Genomic DNA, 22433 nt, shown 5'->3' on the forward strand with positions numbered 1-22433 from the left:
GTGGTCTTTGATCAAGATTGCTTCAGGAGTTTCTTAGGTGACGTGAATTTACTTGGCCAGGCTGGATAGTGCTTTGGCTCTGAGGGCTGAAGTCAATTCATCATAGAATCATAGAATGGTTTGCTTTGGAAGGGTCTTTAAAGATCCAGTTCCAGCCTCCCTGCCATGGGCTGGGACAATTTCCACTAGACCAGATTGCTCAAAGGTCCATTCAACCTGGCCTTGGACACTTCCAGGGAACAAAATTACTCAAACTGAAACCTTGAAGGACAGCTGCTCATGGGAAATCTTTCTAGACTTTTAAAATGCTGAGCTGGTCTCTTGCCATCCCTGCCCTTAAAGCAGTAGTAGCCTGTTGTTGTAGCTCTGTGCTGGGCTGAGCACACACACAGGACTGGTCAGACTCAGTAGGGAGCAATAGTCTGTGTGTAGGTGGGAAAAAGAAAAGTTTCTGAGCGCACAGCCCATCTTCAAGTAAGCAACATAAGTAGGTGAAGCTTGAAGCAATTAGTCCCAAGCTGTATTCAAACTGACATTTTTTTTCTTTCATTTTTAAACTCCAAAAAGGGATTTTGTGCTCAAAAGTGTGCCCATTTGTTCAGTACCAGGCAATCTAACCAAATCTAGCAACCTTACTCACTCTTGAAACGACAATCACCATCCTACAGCATATCTTAGGCTAAATCTGGTCATAATAATCAGTGCAAACTGTTTATTGAATAAGCCCCTTTTCTTGGCTCTTGAACAGTTTCTTTATAATCCTACTTTTGACATTCGTAATTCTTGAGTCTGTGAAGTTTGCAAACATATTTGATCTGGGAACAGTACATACAGAGCTTGTCCTTGCTACTCTGAATTTGCTTATCCAAGGTTTGTGATTGATCATAACTCCATTTTACTTGTTAACTGGATGATTTATGTGTTTATAAAGTGTATCTGCTTCTCTGCTTCCTATACATTCAATTCAATTTATTTATTAAACCAGCTTCTGCTACTGGCCCAAGATATATATTCTACAGATATTTACAGAGAAAAATTTTATTTGAGAGCATGCAGAAAATGGAATGTAACTAGAATTCCCCCAAAGCTAAAGGAATACTTTTTCTTACCCACCCCCATGCCAGTGCTTAGACACTAGAAAATTCAAACACCTGAATTAAAACAGTGTTAAATATATGTACTTTTCTTTCTTCTGTCTCTGTCCTTTCTGTCAAATTCATGCAGTACTATAAGATTCTTAAAATAATTCTAGGTGCTAGAAATAATTGTAAAATGCATGTGAAATGGCACATTCTAACTGCTGAAGCAAAGGACATTAAAGAGTTTTGGTCAAGACATTACTCTGAGAGTCAGATACCTATATTAATCTATATTAATCTCTGCATGGGAATAATTTTTTTTTTATGTAGTTGGTGCAAATTTCATGTAACTTTGTTGTGCAAGGAGCCCAATATTTTTATCAGCCTTCCTCAATCTAACCCCAAGTTTTTAAGTTATGAGGACTTACAACATTCTTATAAAGAATATGGTGAAAAGGAAGCTAACTCTGAAATAGGTGTGGCAGATTAAGAAAAACCTTTGTGTTACTGAATATATTCAACTTTTTCATTCCAGATCTGTAGATTCTTCCTAAGGAATTGAATTCATGTGTCTTCTTACAAAGTGCCAGATAAAAAAATGTCTGCATTCAATTCTGATGAGTCCTCTATGAACTGCAGCTGAAAGTGAGTACTGTGTTACTGTCATTCACAGATTTGTTTTGGAATGGTCTCCTCCAAAGGCATATACATAAATATATATTTACTGCTATATGTGTGTGTACATAAATGTACATATCAGCTCCCATGCACTCTCATGCTGTGGGAAAGAAGCCCAGACAATTAAATAATCACAAGACATAGACTTTTTCCTATGCACTACTAGAAATTAGAGTAAATGTAATGCCTGTGGTCTCCTACAGTTCCATTCTGGATGGTTCTGTTAGCTAAAATATATCTGTTGTCAGCACTATGAAGAAATAAAATCTATGGTTTAAACTTAAAATGTGATGAGATATTGCCTGGAATGTTTTCTCATATAGACAGTGTTTTCTGAGTCCTTCCTTGGCAAGAAGTTCAATCTGAAGACAGTTCTCAGATGGTTTCAGCAGCTTAGTTTGCTATGTCTCTGGAAGCAGCGCTCTGTTGTCCTCTTAAGGAATTCCCCTTCCCTAATCCTTCTAACTTTTTCATCTTTTGGGAAATTTACATTTGACCAAGAAATCTCCTTCAACTACTATCAGCATTTCTGGAAATCAGTTGTAGAATTACCTTTTTACTACTGGCATTCTGTGCCTAGAGGACCCATGTGCACTTTGTCACCCACAGGCCTTCACTGGTGGCTGCAGCACCCCAAAGTGCAGCCTGGCTAAACCCGCAGCGATGACAGAGATCCCAAGCCCTCACATTTGTTTCTTGTGCTGGGGTAAGCCACTGCCACAAGTTGTGGCACTTCAGTATACAGATAGATGAAGTCTTTCACAACCTAAAAAGTGCATCTAAACATAGACCGCATGGAAGAGCTAATCCACAAATTTCAGAGTCTTTAAATTTACTTTGTCTATTTTTTTTATTTTTGAGAGGCCAGCACTCATAAAGCAGCATAGAGAGGACATTGCCATAAGGAAGCAAGTAGTAAATTTGTAGGTTTGTCTCTAACAGCTGGTTTGGGAGGGACCAGCCATTAAGACAGAGAAGGAGGAATGTGGAATGGGGGAGTGAAAGGGAGATTGTAATAATACGCATAATTAAAATACTGCATTCTAGCTGCAGATTTCTGGAAGAAATTTGATTCCATGAAGTGCTAGGGGCCATGAGTGAAAATTCTTTCATAAGCAGGAAGTGAGAGAGGGAACTATAAGGAAATATTTTGTTTATTTTGGCCATCATTCTGAAAAAACTGGGCTAAAAGCAAAGAGAAATGAAAGAAAGAATACTGATAAATGATGTGTGAAAAGTACCCAGAATTTTTGGAAACTGCAAAGCCTAATTTACTAAAAACGAGTAATTTATTCATGTGTTGTCCCGGAAATAATCAATATTTTGCACTTTATTAGGATTGGAAGCTTGCGTTGTCTCTTTCAAACATACAGTAGTTGGCTGATTAATTGAGTGGTTTGCTCAGTAGTATGACCAGCTGTTATAAATGGTTTAGTAATTTTTTGGCACTAGAAGCAAACAGGACTTTTTTTGTCTTTTTGGCTGGGCTAAATAGGAGAGCACATAGCCAATAAACCCAGATCTTGTTTCAAATCCTGAATTTTGTTTTAAATGCATAATAACCTTAAATGTGTTGCTACATTTCCAAGCAACCTCTCAAGATGCAAAAATAGATAGTTATTTTGCTATAATTAAAAGTTCTTTTGATGTCGTTATTTGGCTTTACCAGTCCTCCTCTGAATGGCTCCAGCCACAGCTAAAGAGAAATTGAGGCCTCCTTGAGGCCTGTTTTTTGAAGATTCTGACATATATTTTTGGAATTGTTCTCTTTTCCATCTGGAATAATTTCAAGGAGGTAACTGGAAAGTGCTGGAGATGCTGAGTACAAGCCCAGGCCCTCCAAGGAACATCCCTGCTAACATTAGAACTGTGCAGCATGTGAAAACTACGGGCATTTATAAAATGCAATAGGGCAGGCTGAGGAGGTGAATGGAGCTATATTCAAAAGTAGGGAAGGCTGTGTGGTGAGGGGCATGGGACTGCAGTTTCTTCGAAATACTGGATCATCTAAGAAGTTTGAGGATGGCTTGTGGCCATGAGAAACATGTTTATCAAAATGCATCTGCAGCTGGGGGATGGCATGATTCAAGTGTCAGACTTTGGATTTGTAAAGCTGAAGCCCATCCACATTTGTGCTTGATTCCTTGCTGAGCCCGAAGATGTTTTCAGGCCGAAGAATGGCATTGTGTAGTTTCCATTGTCGGCTGTCACACTGCATATGTTTTGGGACTGATCTGAAGTTTTGTTTGACATCATGACTTTTATAAGAATCAAAACCCCCAAATCCCTCAGATGAAATCCATATGGCTTTGTTCACAGGCTGAAATAAAATCATGCTCACAGCCTTTACTGCAACTGAGGGATATTTGGTGGGAGTTGTTTTTTGCTTAATAAAAGCATAACGTTCAAATGCTTGAAATGTGGATATTATTAAGTACCTGCTTTGTGAGAATAACTCAAATGCTATTTTGTTCCCTGCCCTTTTGTTAGTTCATATGCACAAGAGTCAGATCTGAGGCTGACATGAAGAACGATCTCCGCAGCCTGGCATGGACCCAGCTTCACTTAAACTCTGTTTTAGATATTATTGGGGGTTTCTTTGCATTTTGGCTCCTTGCAGCTCAGTGCTGAACATTTGGCATAATGTGTGGTAAGGGTTATTACGATACACAGAGGTGAGGTAATTCACATAATTTCTGCAGTGTAGGCAAGTTTGCTTGGCTGCTAGAGCGGTTAGAGCAGGAAGCTTCCCGGTGTGCCGAGATGCTGATTACTGAGGGTCAGGCCTGTGCTTACCATGACATCATAAAACACAACCGAGGCTGATTTATTTAAGAACTGTCATGTCACTGGTTTTGTCAGCAGAAAACCAGAGGACAGAGAAGGTGAGGGGGAGCAGTAGGCTCACACAGTGCAAAATTTATGTTGAGGAAGAAAACACTGATGGCTCCTTTGCCAGTGATGTAAGAAGTGTTTTAGTCACCAGTGGGTCTGAGGTATGGAGTGGCACTCTTCCACTGTGTCATTTCCAAAATAAAGAAGACATTAATAGCAAGTCTGGCAGGAGAGGAAAAACAGAAACAAAGCTCTGGGCAAATATTTAGACCTTAGCCATTGCATTTGGCAAATCCAACCCCACTTGTCATTGGAAACACCTGCAGTGTTTGCACATACATAGCACCATTGTAGTGCCTTCAAAGGCAGTGTTTCATGAGAAAACTTTACCAGGTTGTCTTCCAGAAACAGCCACAGAAAAATGATGTTTCCAGAATCCCACTGCTGGGCTTCTGTGCCACCTGCTTCTATTCCTCGTGCAGGACATGATATATGGTGCTGGATTAAGCATGCCAAGATTGCTGGATACTGTTCCAATACTCCAAATGCTGTTTGAGTGGTACAAAACTGGCATATTGGTGGTGTTAACCTGACCACTTCTGTAATAACTCATTAGAGAAATATGTTCCTTTCTTTCTCCTCACAAAAATTGAGTTTGCTTCTTGAAGATCAACACATAAGACACACTCCCCCAAATTCAAAATAAATTAATAAGACTCAAGCACTACGAAAGCAATGGAAATTCCCATTTGAATGAGACTGTAGCATGAGAAAGGGAACATATTTATAAATGGACAATGCAAATCTCCGTACTGATAGGGTACATCTTGTCTTTTCCATACACGTGGTTGTAAAAACATGTGCTTAGTACAGCTAACATCTCACTTTAAGACCATTTTCCTGCCTTGATTCACTAGATTTTCCCTTCAGCTCTTTAGCATATTTTCTGGAAAATGTATCACTGCTTCTTATGCCAAAGATTGCCTAGTGTTTGGTTTGATACCCTACTGACTAAGTTATTTTTGTAGTTCAAGTATTTGCTTCATGTGGCTGCCTCAAACCCTTATCAAATTTGAATTAGGACTTGCAACAGGCAGGAGGTACTGTTAATAAGGGCCAATGAGACAAGCAGCTTCACTCATTTCCCTGAAGACCCTGAAATATGGGACTATAAATGCAAAAAATGCCTGCTACCTTAAATAAGTAGTTCTGCTGAAATCAATGTTTATATGCAACTTGGTAGAAGAAATCTCCAGAAGAGTGAGTCTGAGCTGGGGTAATATACACATATATCCCTTAAAATGGGATTTATAAACCACTCTTGAATTCACTGTTACATGTTTTTTATCTGCAAGGTAAAATCCTGCTTCAAGGTGATAAGGGCTTGCATCAAACACATCTTTTATCCATAGGTTGCTTCTATACCCAGTTAAAAGGTAGGGGGCATAACAACTGATTTTTTTTTGTTCATTTTGTATTTGAGAAAAGCACGGAAGAATTTTGATGAGAGTGCATTGGCATCGTTCAGCACTGTTACCAGAGGGATGCTGGACAATGTTTTCCTTTCCATATTGCATGCAGCAAAGACAAGTGGAGAACATTAGGCAGGTGTTAGGTGTCCCTTTCTTTTTTTACTTGTTATGATGCCCTGAGCCAGGGAAAGAAACAAATGCATGGGGTGCATGTTGCCCTTTGGATGTGCTGAAAGCAGGCACCTTTTAGGCAAAGGAGAGAAGGCATCTCTATCCAGATCCCATTCTGTCAGAGTGTAACATTGCCATTCACACTCAGGTCCCAGTGCCTTTGCTCTGTTTAAAAATGGTTTAACTGAAAACACAGCTCATGTATTTGTTGCAGAAGGGATTTTTTTTAATATATTCTGAAAATTCTCTGGGTTGCTCAGAGCAGTTCCTAGCTCTACATCAGAGGAAGGTTTGACTCGAGAGAAGAGTGGATAATTGAAGCTCTAACTGAAGTTAGTGGGAACTCAAGATGTTTATCTTGCAAATCAGAATATACCTGTCTCTAGTGTTAACTCCCTTGATTTGTGAAATATTTAGGCCTTTTCAGGATAGTGTCATTAAAAAGTAAAAACTCACAAACTGTGTAATTTAAACTTTCTTTCTTGTTGCAGTCCTGTATTTTTATGGGCAGTACATGGGAAATCCTGTGTTTTTACATGCAGCAAGTGGAAGTGGATGGATTTGATTTTTTTTTTTTTTCCTCAGCAATGAGTCTTCTTCTGCAGGGTACCTTGCTTTTAGCCTTATTCAGGGCTGAAGGGTGGGGGCCAAGCTGTGAGCTGGCAGCAGCCAGAGGGCTCTGGCTGCTTAAGCAGAGTCACAGCTTGGCTGTGCCTCTCCCTGCCCCTTCCGTGTGGATGCTCAGTGCCCAGTGTGGCCTGGGGGCTCTCCAGTGACAGAGTCCAGGCAGGTACAGTCCTGATGAGAGAGTGGTAGAGGTTAAAATCAGTCTCCTGTCCTTTCCTCAGAGGACTAGAGATGTTCAGGCACTGGTCTCTGCTCGAGCAAATGATTGCTCTGCTGAGAGTTGTGGCAAGCTTACTGCCCAACAGTCTATTGAAGAATTTTATTTCTTCAAATAGAATACACCCTTAGACTCTGTATTTGGGCCAGACAGGAAAGAACACAGGGGCCAGACAGAGAAGGTCTTTCTTAAAAATCTCATTCCTCTGTATTTCTGTGTGGTTTTAGTTGGCAAGCATGTATTTAATACACAGGTTATAGCAGGCCTCCCTAAGGCAATGCAAAGAAATTGTATCTTAATTAACATTAGTCATTACAAAATCACCACAAAGGACAAATTTTGCTCAATTTTAGCAGTCCCAATGACAGCCTGTATATAAATCACAGTATTTTCCTTAAATTCACAATCTTTGTTTCAGGGCTTAGTTGCATAGTAATGCAACTGGAGAATTGCTCTTGGAATATTAATGAGATGAAGATTTTTTTTGTTAATGTGCAAAAATTTTAAAGGACTTGTTTCAGTAATTCCTGCCTCCCTTTTGACCCTAACTAATTTAAATCTTAGGCTAGTGAACTTAATACTGGTAGTATCATTAATTTGCAGCATCTCATTCTTATTTTTCTTGAAATGGATTGCAGAAGGCCAAGAACTGGCAAACTCACTCACTAAATGGTGACTTGTATTGGTAGTGGTCCTTGGTTGTCTGAAATCACAAGCCCAGAAATACAAGAGGATTTTTCCAATCTTGATCAATACTGTGTGCAAACCCTGTTTATTTCAATAACAGCAGATAGTTGAATGTTCATCATTCAAAGGGAACTTTTTATAACTTTTTCCTCTAGGTTTGGGCTTGCTTTCTGACCCTACTGCTCAAATAAACAGCTGGGTTTGTTGCTCTTTACATACCAGCAGTTTAAGTTCTAAAGCCACATTTACTGACCTGAGATCAGATAAATACTCTCCTGGGAAGTTTTAGGTTTTTTTGCTGATAGTCAGTTGGATTAGGAAGGGTACAATTTTGTGAAAAGTCAGAAAAAAGTAGAGATGTTTCTTTCCCTGAAAGATAATTGACCCTTGCTCTTTGCCCTGGAAAAAGGTTTGAGGGAGCATTTCTGCAGGGTGTGTAAAAATGGTCAAGAAGCTTTTCTTTTGTGAAAAAGCCTGACCTAATCTACTTCACTTCTGTAGTCATATAAGACCTCGGTCTAAGCTTCACTTGAATTACCAAAGAAACTTCAGCAAGTATCAGATAGGTCCAGAAAGCAAAAACATAGGATATGGCTTAGGCCTTTAAAAAACCCTCCAATAACCAAACACAACATCCCCAAACATAAAACTACCAAACAAACAAGCCCAAAACCATGCAGGTCAGCTGCACTGTCTTCCCAAATCAGCTTGGAAAATATTGATAATCATGAAGGATCTCTTGCTGCTAGTTCTCACAGCACAGTAAAACATAGTCAGTGAGTGTGGAAGTAAGGAAAATAGATCCTCATGCATTTCAGAAGGGATCTGGGTGTGGCTGGAAATGAGGGATACTACACCAAAACAAAGCTTATTTTGCTGTAAAGAAAGATTTCTTGAGTGGACTGGGCAGAAAGCATCTATGTAATTTAATTTAATACGCTTCTATATAATTCTTCTCTGTGCCTCCTCCTACTCTTTTACTTCCGTGTTTTCTTGGAGAAGTTTTGCCTGATCTGAATTAAAGGAATAATATTTTATACTCACTGGAATGCTTGCCTGTTTTACATCTCTGGATGAACAATAAATGTGCATTACTGCTTTTTTCTTCTTTCTTGCTGTATGTATTTGAGTGCCAGATTTATCAGTTCTGTTTTTCCCAATGCTGGAAAATGAATTTGCTTCAAATTATAACTGTTTGAATGGGACCAGTGCACAAATGAACGCCATTACTCTGTGTCTACAATAGGGCCAAACCTCTGATCTCAAATTCAATTTTGAAAATGAAGAGTTGACTCTAATAACTTCAGTCAAATCACCTTGGATTTACACCAGGGGAGAAGAAATCAGAATCTGGACTTTCATGTTCGGTCTGGGAAGCATTTTGAAATTCTTGTGGATGAAAGATACTAAAAATGTATGTTATTATTATGTTATTCTTTTTCCATATCTCACTTCACATCACAGGACTGACCATATATCTTAGGACTGTTCAACCCACACTTTCCCTAGATGTTACCCCTTTAATCTGATGATTATAGCTCATTCCTATCATAAATCTATAGTTAAGGTTAAGCAATCATGAAACCATTCTCTTCAGTAGTGTCCTGGGAAATGTGAATGAAATCTATTCCACCAATTTTTGAACTAGAATATGGGAAGTCAATGTTTCTTCCCGTTTTTAATTTATCCAGCTTTTTTGTGCCAGTAGTTTACTCAAAAGCTTTTTAATGCAGTCTGCAAACTTGGCTTGGACAACTGAGAAAATTTTGTATATGTTAAGCCTTTGCTAATAATAGTCCCAAGCAAACTGCAAGAGGAGAAACTGCTGTCTTAATGTATAGTAAATACAATAAACAGCTAGTGGAATAAAAGATCTTTGGAAAGGCAAGAAACAATGCTGAAGTCAGTGTTTGCAATTGCATAGTACCATGGGGTTATCTCTTCAGAAAAGTTTGGATGATGAACTTAGAACTGTCCTTGGGCTTGCAGCATCTTTGTCTAGATTTGGCAGTCCATGAATGCATATCTGCAAAGTAAAGCTTAACAATTTAATGAAAAACTGAAGCTTAAAGTTTAAATGGATGAAAAGGGGGTTTGATGGTAGATACATGAGGCTATGGTCCTGGAACAAACATACCTGGCCAATCCTGACTCTGGAGGACCCCACAGCTGGGGCCATGGGGAACTGGAACCTCAGGTACATGGGGCCTCTGGTCCCACCCCTACTGAAATCGGGGAGGAACAGACTTAAATTAAATTTCTCTGCCTCTGGCCAAGCTCAGGGAAGTATGTTTAAAGTACATTTTCAAGCATGGGCTTTGCTCATTTTGTCCAGAATTTACACTATTCTGCTTGATATATACACATCAAATTTTGTCCCAGCACTGTGGTTTTCAAGTTTTAAAAATACACTGACTAGCCCAAAATATTTTTTTTTTTTTTTTTTTTTTTTGCATGGCTCTCTTGATCTTAAAGCAAAGATCAGAATGAAACTTTGTAGCTCTTTCAAGCTTTGGGTAGTTTTATGGCTTTTTGGTTCTTGAGTTAATAGTTCAGGGAAAAAAAAACTTGGAAAACACAAACCAACATTTTAGATCCTCTGATATGTAGTTAAATTTTCTGGAATAATGACAAACTTTGTTCATTACTACAAGTATCTGAACTCAAACTCAGACAAGCCAGAAATAACAGAGCTAAATACATTTCCAGGAGTAGGGTCTTTTAATATCCTCTGCTAATACAATTGTAACAAAAAGATGGTGCCTGAATCTTCTACAGGACTTTTGCTCTATGAGTGTTTTACATAAAAGACTAGTGATGCTAAGCTCCTGTTAAATGAGAAAAAACTGTGCAGTGTGATGGGAAGGTTATCCAGCAAATTAATGACAGGAGGGAGGCTAAAGCTGACTCTTGCATGGTGAGTTAGCTGTTCCACCCGTGTCTGCTGGTGCTGTTTATTGTCAGAGCCAGACTGCAGTCTGCCCATGCACACTCTGCTCCTGCTGCTCCACCTAAAGAGGCTGGAGCTGCCTCAGCTTCTCCTGTGGTTCCTACGTGTCCTGAAACAAAATCTCGCTTTCTCAATTCCAGCTCTGCTCAGAGAGAAGACCAAAACTAAAACTATCAAGCATGACTGGGACAAAGGGGAAAGGACCCAGTACTAACAGTGTCTCAAGAGGTTAGCAGTTTATCTAAGACTCCATAAAAAAGAGAGGGGGAAACCCCAAACTCTGAGACCTGTAGTTGATAATGGGAATCATTGAAGGCCTTGGAACATAGTATTCTGTGCAAGAACAAGCACAGTTTAGTTTGTTTGGTGAGGTGCTCGAGCATAGAAGTCAAGTGGCAAAATGTCTGGTAGCGTTCACTGAAGATCAAGTACAACTTATCTTGAAGATGTGGCAAGACAGGCACAGGAGAGTCTTACCTCGAGGTTCCTTAAAAAATGAGCAGCAGCCAATCAACAGTTTCCTTCACTACTCTCATGTTCAAAAATGGCAATTTCTAATGTATAATGAAGTGTATAGACTTTGCACATAGTCTTTCTCAAATACAAAGCAAAACAGCTTTCCCACAGGAGACAGCTATAGAAAGCCCTCCCTAAAGCCATCTCTAGCCCGTCCTGGCTATTTAATTCCACACTTAAATCCATCCTTTTAAATTCTAAATGGAACAAGTCTAGTTGCATTGGTGGGTATTTCAAATAACCTTTATTATAAATCTTTTCCAGGCCTATCAGTTTCTTCCGGGCTTTTTCCCTGCAAAAGGTTTGTATTATATAAACAGGAAACATATAGGAACTTGCTAATTGTTGGTTTATTTTTCTGGTTTATTTTTCTTCTGTAGCAACGCAGGCTGCTTTTCTTACTGTCACTGAAGGGATCAAGTTACGGCATGGAGCTTGGATGCTGGAGAAGAATGTGAAAGCAGTAACCTCGCTCAGGCTCAAGGAAGCGGGGTAGGTTAGGTCTCTGCTCTGTTGATAAAGCCCATCAGTTATTTCTTTTAAAACTTCCTTATGCATCCTGTTGAGAAGATAGACCCAAAAATCAAGGGATGGTTGATTTTTGGGAAAACTGCTTTTATATCACAAGGTGGTCTTAATGCTGTGGGTTTTAAAGGTGTTGTTGCCCATGCTGGCCAGTATATCTGTGATTGCTGCACAACATTAAAGATTTCTTTTTTCCTGGCTGTGCTGGAATCCATATGTAGATATCACCTCAGCCTAACTTTCAGCTGAGATAGATTTCCTCTGAGGCCTTGTGGCAATAATGCTAACACACTGACACAAAAATATCCAAAAGTATTAGAGCTGGCTCTTATTTGAAGAAAAGATAGAGAAAAAGCTGCTCACTGATAAAGAAAGCTGGAGGCAGCCTTGTAAACCATTTGAGGATCTCCTGTTCCCAGTTCAGAAAATGCCCCATTCAACCAGGACAAGCCTTTACATAAGATCCTTTAACCACAGATCTGGATGAGCTTTTAAACCCATTGTAACCTTTATTTTGGGACTAGGTTCTTGGTACAGTTGCCCTAGCTTCTGACTTTGACTGTTTCAAGGTTCTCTACCATAAGGACAAGGCTCTCAGCATTTTCTTTTGTTTTTAGTGCTATTGTCTGAAGGATTGTGAGTGCCTGTTACGTTGTTCCTTTTTGGCTTTATTTTTGTTATAGCAAGCATTGTGAACCAGCTGGAAGAAATCTTTGATAAATGTAGTAATCATGTGTTGATACAGAGTTTGCTTTCCTGATGCATCACACAAGATACTTGCAGAGTTTGTGCTACAGTGGACTGCTATATGACTGAATTTAATGTATGTCCCTAGATTCATATCTGAGAAAATATATAATGTTATTGCCCTGCTAATAATAGTTTCCCTGTTTGCCAAGAAGAAAAATGATCATTGCCAGGATCTTTAGGAGTAATCATAAAATAACTGGAAAATAACCCCATATGTGAAGTGCTGGAGTGCTTCTTTGAGCATGCTCAGTCAGTCTCCCCAGGGAAGCACACCCCTCCTTGTAGTTCTAGGAAAGCAGAGGTGTGAATATTTTCCTGAGAGAAAGGGGGTTTGTTGTTGATAGCCTACTGTCAGTACCAGAATCTCATATGTTTTTGCAATATATTTACTGGCATTTAGAAGCCTGAAGAGATAAGTGATTCAAAGGAGCAGTGTGTTACAGAAAACAGTCAGTGAATCAAAGTGAGAAAGTGGAGCTAATGAGACAGTGATGATACAATGAGGAGTTTACCAGTAATCCTTAGGCACTGCTTTTTGCTCTCTCCTGAAATTCTGTCAATTTCTCTCCATGTTATAGTAAAACATTTCTGAAATGAAGACCAAGACTCCACATAAAACAGAAGTAAATCATGGGCTATAATGAGGGACTCGTCAAACATTTCAAAAAGTAACAACCAAGTAGCAGGGAATGTTACACTAACCTGGTACTTCTGGTTGGTTACAGTTATTGATATAAAAACTTCCTTGGAGGTCTATGGCTCTCTTAGGATGGCCACCTCATATACTGAATTGTGTGTTTCCCAGGCAACAAATGCATTTTGCTTCTGTGCTTCAAGTTTATTTAGGGAGAAATGAGGCCATCAGGATGTAGGGGACCTAAAAAGGGGAAGGAAGGGAATAGCTGCAATATGAGAAAATCAAACAACAAGAAAAAATAAGCTTTTTTCTTGCCCAGAGCTGGGTCCTGCATACCTCAGTCCAAGGTAGCCCCAGTGAAGCTGGTAGAGAAACCTATGGAAGCTGAGTGAAAGCTGGCTCCAAATTGAAGGTATTTATCTGAAAAATGCCTTAGAAGTAGAAAATCTATCAGATTTCAGTTAAAATAACAATTCTTTGCAGCTCTGCCAAATGTCTGCAGGCTTCTGGTGATTTATTGTTCAACCAATGCATGGAGAAAGTTGAGGTCTGCCTTCCCGTCTTTCTACGCCAAACAGAGGAACCTTCACAAGACCTTGGCACTTGTCAGATTTAAATCCTTAGGGCAGTATTTCTCACCTCAAGTGCAAAATTCACCACTTCCCTGTGAAAATCGGTCTGGGTGAGAACTGCATATGGAGCAGAGCTCACTACTGGAGTTTATACAAGATTGATTATGTGGGTTTTGGGTTTGTGCTTGGTAGTGTCAGAAACTGGGAGGAGGAGGGGAAACTGCTAATTATCCTCCATCCCCTTTCCCAATAAACTTAAAATAGCTGTGTTAGAGTGAAATCTGGGGCTGCCTAATCTCAGTACTGGTTTTAAGAAATAATCTCATTCCCACTCTCTGTTTCTTTGAAACTTAATGAATTGGAATTACATGTAAATGCCAGCAGTATTTCAAAGGGAGGCTGAAGCACAATGTCTGGCCTCTAATTAGAATTTCAGTGTGTGGCCTGTAAACTTGATGATAAATGAAGCAATTGGCCATCAGTGGCTTCAATTAGATGGCAGTAAAAATGGTAACAAAATAAAGCCACCAGTAAGGAAATTTGCTCTGAAAAGTGCTGCTGTGGGTGGACTTAGCTTTGCAATGAATTGGGGCTAATTGGCTTGTTTGTTCATTGTTCCTCAGGGGCAGTGCAACTGCCTAATTAGAGAGAGCTTTCCAGGGCCCAAAGAAAACAGGAAGAGAAGATATGCCATGGTTCCTCTCTCAGAGTACCCTATCTCCCCACACCGAGCAAACTACTGCAGGGAGAGCACACACTTCTCTTGCTTCTCTTTTTGGAAGATTTCTCAGACATTTATTGGCAAACCAGACTTCAGCAGAGCCTTTTCAGACCCTTTTCTTGAAGCAACAATCAGAAGTCAGGAGCTGGCTTGGAGCTGGCATTGTGCTGGGGAGAGAAGCAAAAGGCAGTGAGCCCTGTGGTTGCTGAGCCTGGCAGTGCTTCCCAGCTATGCCTCGCTGTGGAGTGCACAGCTCTGTTGGTTTTGACACTTAAGTGAGGGAAAATAAGAACGGTATGGTACTTTTCCTAGTGAGAGATTCACCAATGTTTTCCCACTTTGCCCAGCCAGTCTTTTATTCCAGGACACTCCCCGCTGTATAAACAGGACAACTTAATTGCTACCAAAAATACACAGTAGGGAAAAGAGTCAGGCTGGTGGTAAAAACTGTTTTGTGCCTGCTATTCTGAATACATTTGTCTGTCACCACCTGTAAAGTCATGCCTCTCAGTGGTGATTATCATTATTTTAGTGGGAGACTTTGAGGCTGTCTCACTTCCCATAAGTGCTTTTCAAAGATGATGAAGACACACAAATAAGATAGAGGAAAAGTGTCAAAAAACAAAGGATTTTCAAATTGGGGTTTACATTTTCAATTAGGAGACTTTGTTATTGAAAACAAGAAGCTAATTTGTCAGAAGCAAAGGCTAATTTGTCTTCACCTCTAAAAACCAGAGGGAAACAATACATCCTGCTCACTCCAGACCCTCTGGGGAAAACCAAAAGGACTGCCCAGTGGCAATTCTCCCAATTCAGCCTCTCTAGGAACTGCTGTACCTGTTTTAGAGGATGATGATTATTCCTTTCCAATTTTTATGGTATCCTAAAATGGATCCTAATTGAAATAGGATCCATTTAGCTAAGGAGAGCTGGGGTCTGGCCCTGCTGAAAAATTCATTCTTGAAGGTGTTAAGCCCATCCGCTTCCAGGAAAGATATTGTATTTCAGTACAGATTTAACCAAATGATACCAAGATGATTTGGACAGTGTCTGTGAAAATTGAAATTTCAGATTAAAAGTATGAAAATGCTGGTGTGGCACACTTTAACACTACATTTTCTTTTTTTTTTTTTGCATCTCAGGGCTAATATCTCCAGTGGCACTTCACTCACGGTGCATTCATTGCACAGCATGCTCAACATTTTATTCAAAGCAAAACAGACATTTTACTTTCCTGTCTGTGGTGCTGGATGTATCTGCCCATGTCTCAAGGAACCCTGTGTGTTGGCTCTGCCTGGAGCAGGGTGGGAGGGACTCCTGCTGGCAGCAGGCAGCTGTGGGTCAGACCCACGCTGTGCTCCACAGGGACAAGTGGACTCTCAGGAGATAAAAACAAATGTCCTAGAAAGGTTGGAAGGCACCACAGAGGGTTATTTGGTCCAACACCCCTGCTCAAGCAGGGTCATCCCAGAGAACATGGTGCAAGATTGTGCCCAGACAGTTCTTGAGTATCTCCAGTGAGGGAGACTCCACAACCTCTCTGGACAACCTGTTCCAGTGCTTGGTCATTTCACTGTAAAGAATTTCTTCTTCATGTTCAGGTGGAACTTCCTGTGCAGCAGTTTGTGCCCATTGTCCTTGTCCTATTGCCCGGCACCACTGAGTAGTGTCCATCTTTTTGACACCCCACTTCAGTCACTGGTAGACACTGATGTGATCCTCTCTCAGTCATCTCTTCAAGTTCAGGAGGTCCCCTGGTATCCCTGCCATTCTTTAGATAAAGACCAACTGTCCACTGTGCTCAGAATTGTATCTTTTTCAAAATGACACATTTCCAACAGTAACCTGCTTCTTGATTAATTTATTTTCTTCAGAGAGTTGTTTTTAAACTTTCAATGGTGCTGCCTCAGTTCCCTGAACAGTTGAGCTGTGGTGCTCAGAACGGCTTTGTGGTATTTCAAAGAACAATCTACCATTTTGCTTCTCTTCAGGGAAGTGTGAACCAAGGCAGTTAGCTATCCTGGCTGACATCTAAATTCTTAATGAGAGGAGTATGTTCTTGCAGAGCAGAGAGAAATAACTGAGGCTGCATTGCATCCCCTGCTAGTTGTGGTTATTATCAGTATACATATATTACTAGCAAACTGCTGGGCTGGACGTTTAGCCCATAAAATAAAAATACTTTTATGTTTTGCTCCTCTGTTTGAGGATTTGCAATTGGAAAAAAAAAAGGTTGTTATTTAAAAACAGGCTGCTAAAATGAGACACATAAAATATTGCTGTATTTTTATTATATATAAAATGAAGTCTCTGCATTTGTTTTTTATTACTGCGTTACACACAACAAATGAATATGCTCTGAGCCAACAATTTCTACTGTTACACATGTGCACTGTGTTCCTCTGACTGCACAGAGTTTTGACTAAGCCTTTCTAACCAGTTGAAAGAGTAGGCTGAATGATATTAGCTTAAGCAATGAGAGTCAACAGGAAATGGGAGATTTGGGGTCTGAATACTGAAATGAGTCTTGGAGCATGTCATTTACACAATGGCAGTTCTTGGCATCCAGTGGCTTTGTGCTAAAAATGAGAGTTTATTACTTAAAAGTCTCCAATTTGGGGAATGTGTGGTGGGCTTGAAAGGGCTCAGAACCTCTTGCCTGAACGACACCACTGGGGCTGGAGGGCAGATGAAGACTTTAATCACTTCCAGTCATCTGCTTTGCATGGTTCAACAGCAGTGAGTTAGAGAGCATTACAGTGAGCAATGCCAGCATGCAAGGCATTTTGAATCACTGGTACTGTAAGACCGGTAAAATCTTAGAGCCAACAATATAAAAAAATATTACTGTGTTCTTTTTTATCTGCAGTGGTGACACAATACCTTGCCTACCCACTCCATAGCTCCATAGCTCCCTGTAGAGTAGTAACTGAATGCCAGCTAAAATTGCCTAGGAAAACAACTTTTTGTTTTAGATTCATTGCAGAAGGACAATCAAAATTGAAGAAAAAACAAAGTTTCCTCATCTTGAAGTAGCTTCAAGGAAATATGCAAGGTCTGGGACTTGTTTTGCTTAGTTCAATATTAAGTGTTGTATCTTTGGAAATAATCCTGATGCATATCAGAGGAAGTCAGGAAAGAATGAGGTCTGATAGCTTCATTAAGAGATGAATAATGGGGTAGACCAGCAATCACAAATTTTCCAGTATTGGAGGAGAACAAAGCTTTCCTTTGCAAAGCTGTAGCTGGATGCAAGCAGAGAATAGAGGTTTGTCACATCAGAGAGCCTTCAAAAACATATAAAGCAAACAAAATTAAGATCAAAGAGGAATTTGGAAAGATGGTTTTTAGAGGATCTGAGCATTGCCAGGAAAATGCCGGCTTTTTTTCTTCTTATTTCTTTTTGGTGTCCTAATCCATTGACTTTGGCAACACCCTAAAGATAGGAAGCAAGTCCATGACCCTTTCCATGTTGTCCACAGCGAAGGATTAAGTAAGGCATAAACCCTGTTGTCAAGCAAAAGCTTGGCTCATCCTGCATGCCAATATTAAAGTGTACTGATCCCATTTCACTTTGATCTTTACCTATAGCTGTGCCTTGAAAACCTGAATTCATTTCAATTTGAATCTGAACTGTTCAGTCCCAGTTCAAGATGATCTTAATTCTCATGTAACTTCAGTGGGTCCTATCTTCTTTGTAATGATTACTGTTGCTACTTGGTAAAAGCAACAGGAACACGGACTGGAAATCTACCTGCCCCTGGTTTACCATTCTCCCTTTTAATGCAAGATGGGATGTTCAAAATAAGTCCCTGGTTCTTTTCCATCATGGTATTTTTCAGAATGAACCATAAATCTATTATCACTCTAGAGGGAATAGTTATCATTGGGTCTGATTGCAAGATTAAAGTATGATTAAGGAGGTAGAAAATGGCAGGGGGTGTAAAGTCCATAACATGAAAAGAAGCCTTATTCCTTATTATTAGATTATTACCCACCACAGGCTGTTCCTCCATGAATTCACTGCCAAATGGCTCAGTCAAATGCTCATTCCTTGACTCCCTTTATTCTCTGGATAGGTGAAAATTGAACTTGGTTATAGAAATTGAACATAGCAGCCAAGGAATTAGTGCATAGAAAATAAAAATGTCTTTCCTGAGAGTACCGGTGCAGAAATATTTGGATGGGGTGGTCTGAAGGAAGATAAGAATATTAATATCCTTTCAGGCCAGGACAAGTTTTATGAAGAATGTTTGTCTTACTCCTAATAGTCATTCATTAATATGGTGGTATTCAAGACAGATGACTTTCCTAGGTTGCTCAAAAACTAGTTCCCTAGACTGATGAATGCAAAATGTCTGCTAATAACAGCTTACAAAGACAGAACATATATATCTATATATACACATACATACACACAAACTCAAATACTTAGTCATCCATAGTATTCTTTTCATGTCTGCTCATCTGCCTCTAAAAATATTGAAGCAAAAATATATGTATTTGCAGCTTATGAATATGTTATTTATGCTGCATTTATTGGTAACCTACAAATTATATTAAGATGAATGAAAAAGACCTTCCATTCTTTCAAGGTGGCTCCCGTAAAATTTGGGATATGTGACCATGGACAATCCCATCATGTTCCAAGGGGAAAACAAAAAGTATCAGGATATACTTCAAAATAGCTACACATTGTGGCAAGGTAGGCGTTTGCTGGACCAAATATCTTCTGGTGTCTGTCATGGCCTAATAACTCCTCTGTTTGCATCAGGATAGTGAGGAGAAGCATAAGGCCTGACACCTGCAAGAGAATCTTATCTGTGTGTTTATTGAACATGTTCTGTTTTAATCAAGTTTCAGTAATTTCTCTGGCAATACCCAAGGCACTGGTGTGAATAGTTTCTCAGAACTCAGAGATTTCTTGCTGCTGTCCTGACCATTTTCTTTGTGTGATTTGATCTTACCATTCCATTTCAGGCAAATTAAGAAATTAATAAATGACAACCAGTAGTTGAGCATCCATTGTCTCTGCCTATGTTAAAGAGTTGCCTCATTGAGCAGAGGCAGGTTTGCACTGATAACATTATGCAGAAATTTGAAGTCCAGTGTTGTAGCAATTGTATAATTTTGCCTGTTCATGGCATGAAAAGGTGCTTTCCAGGCTGCTTGGCAAAGACCATATTATTGACTTTATTAAGAAGAGAATTGGATCTACTGGACCAAGTTCTCTTTGCTGTCATTATCTACCTACCAGAAAAGTTGTATTTTTCTGGCCTTTTCTGAGCCCTCTCAGCTTCAAGAATAAGTTCTGACACTGTCTGAAAGACAACAACCTCTGTGAGAAAGAGGCAGCTTGAGATTTTTTGGGCAAGCTCTGTAGCTCTGTCCCTGAGCACTCCATCACTAGTGATGCTGGGCAAAGCCTGAGGGAAGCACCAGAGATAGCTGCCAAATTGTTAAATTGTCTGAGCAAGAAACACTGATGTCCAGTGAGAACTGGCAGTGAGATACAAAGTTGGAGGCAGCTCAGGAGCAAGAGGCAAGTGCCCCACTGTGGGCATCTCTAACCAGGTGCCATGCAAATGAAGGGCAAATACTATTAAAACTATTCAGGACAGTAGTGCTGTAACAAAAATTTCTTCTTTTCTTCTCTACTCTCATTATATTTACTTCCATGTGCTAAGAACTGAACTTCAATCCTTTGAAGTTTATCTTTAAAGAGTGAAAACGTTGCCTAGCTGAGTAACAGCTGAACACTTTGAGGACCATTCACTGTGTACCATTCTATAAAAGAAAAAGAAATAGGAACAAAACCTCTCAGTTATCAGGGAGACTGTGGCAAGGAGTAAATCAATGCCAGGCATGAGTATTTGCCTGAAAGTTAATAAATAGGTAGTAGCAAGGGTAGGCTACTCAAAGCACCTCTCATGTATGGCAGATGCCGTGTGTGATCGAGACCTGTAAGCTGTGGGATGACGGATGGTTATCTCATTTAAGCTGCACTGAATAAAACTCTGAGAAGGGCTGCCAGGCTTGCATCTACATCTGTGTTTTCTACATCCAGATGAAAGTCATTTTCGGAGAGCTGGCAATTGCTAACAGGGTGTGCACGGATGGGCTCTGTCCAGAGGTGAAGGTCTTTTCCACAGGGGCTGAATGCATTTTTGGCAGCTTATGTTGCTCTGAAAAATCAATGGATTTTTGTAGTTGTTTGTTATCTAAAGGCTGTGTTATGCTGTGCAGTGGTCTTCAGAGGAAGGTGGATTAGAAGTAGATTAGAGTTGCAGTAAATGTGGCTTTGCATCAGGCTCTTGCTTTTTGAACTTTCTGCAGTTTGCAGTGCAGGCCTCCTTATCGCTGAGCTTCTCCCAGCCAGGAATCTGAGGAAAAGGAGTGTTTGTAGTTGAGGACCATACTTTGGTTATGATTTTTTTCTTGTTGGGTTTTTTGTTGTTGTTGGGGGTTTTTGTATATGTGTGGCTTGTTTTTTGTTTGTTTATTTTGCTGGTTTTTACTTTAATTTTTAAATTCTGAGTATTTGTATTGCAATATGAAGCAGTGTTGACAAATCTGACCCCAAATGATTTCCTGGTGTGCTGACATAGTAAAGGCAGATAGTGAGGTAGCCCATACCCTAAGGAAGTTTGCAATATAAGCAAATAAATTTAAAAAATGAAAGGGCATAATGAGTCATGCAGGGATTATATGATTTTATTCTGGCTTTGCAACAGAAGGGAAAGCGCAGCTCTGATTTCTCCTGTTGAAATGCCAATATTCTGTCCATTAGTCCACATAAAAAGTAAATGATGCTTACATTCTCTTTCACACAATTATATGCTGGTTACTGCCAGCTCACAATTTTACTAGGCTACCCATATGTTCTCCTGTTTTTTAAACTCTTAGTCCCTGGATATGTATAATTACATGATAACCTCTTTTAGGATTTATTTTGTTCATTCTTGTTTTTATTTTTAAGCAGATCTAGACCTTAAGGAGGAAAGGTTAAATGTGCTTCGTGAATACAAATTGCTCAAAATCCAGAAGGCAGATAAAAGAATTAGAAGGGGTTATTGCTATGCCTTGTTTCTTAGAGACATTGGAGTAGTTAGGACAACGTCCTGAATTTTTAAAGACTGATTCAACATTTTTTGAATCCTTTGGCTTTTCTCTGCCCTGGTTCTAAGAAGCCTGTGGAAAAGGAATCCCATGAACCCACAGAGATGGGCCTGTTATGTTTTCTCTCTGATTTGATTTTGCTGCATTTCATAAGAAACCTCATTCCCACCTGGGGAGAGTGAAACAGTTTGGAAGCTGGAGATGAGCTTTCCTCAGGCACCTAATCTTAGAGGCTTAGAAATGCTTCCTTTCTGTCATGAAAAGGCAGCATGACAGCAACAGAAACGAGAGAGGAAGAGAGATCTAGGGAAAAAAGGAATGAATGAGTGGTTGTGATACATTCTGAATACCACTGTGCTATTCCTTGGCTGCTGTCCTCTAATTATTAAAACATGCTGTTGGCTAATACATGTGTTTTATTCCCGGGAGATTTACACAGAATTATTCACATTTATGCATTTCGTGTCTCATAAGCCTGGGTATAAATAACAAAGGCAGACACCTGATTGTCCTGAGCAGCCTAATGTCAGTCAAATGAATTCTCCAATTCTAACCAACAGGTATCATTTCCAGAAATGGCATTTTGTTGTGGAAGTAGCATTATTCAGGTTAGATGTTTTAAAGTAGTGATGGTGCTGTGCTCAGCACTTTTTCTTGTGAATAGGTATAGTTGTGTGGCATTTCTAATAACCTTGGACTCTCATCAGTGTTAGCACAGGCAAATAGGGGAATATTAGTCCCTGACTTAGCAAGGCATAAGATAGTTCTGACTGTGGATAAACTGATGGCCTCAAATGGATCTGAACACCTGCCTACCTTTCACCACTTACATTGAGGATATGCACTGGATTAAAAGTACAGCTTCTGGAACCATTCT

General features: G+C 39.8%; 1 long non-coding RNA gene across 2 annotated transcripts; it reads left to right on the forward strand.

Annotated features, from left to right (window-relative positions):
• The first annotated feature begins 57 nt into the window (after positions 1-57).
• LOC137469966 (uncharacterized) lies at positions 58-14721 on the forward strand. 2 transcript variants are annotated; one of them, XR_010996834.1, is made up of 5 exons: positions 58-491; positions 1623-1724; positions 11613-11724; positions 13464-13556; positions 14340-14721. It is a non-coding gene; the product is annotated as an uncharacterized lncRNA (long non-coding RNA). The 2 variants fall into 2 exon arrangements; XR_010996835.1 differs by lacking the exon at positions 13464-13556.
• The last annotated feature ends 7712 nt before the right edge of the window (positions 14722-22433 follow it).

Source organism: Anomalospiza imberbis, chromosome 3 (genome assembly GCF_031753505.1).
Source record: "Anomalospiza imberbis isolate Cuckoo-Finch-1a 21T00152 chromosome 3, ASM3175350v1, whole genome shotgun sequence".
Lineage (NCBI taxonomy): Eukaryota > Metazoa > Chordata > Aves > Passeriformes > Viduidae > Anomalospiza > Anomalospiza imberbis.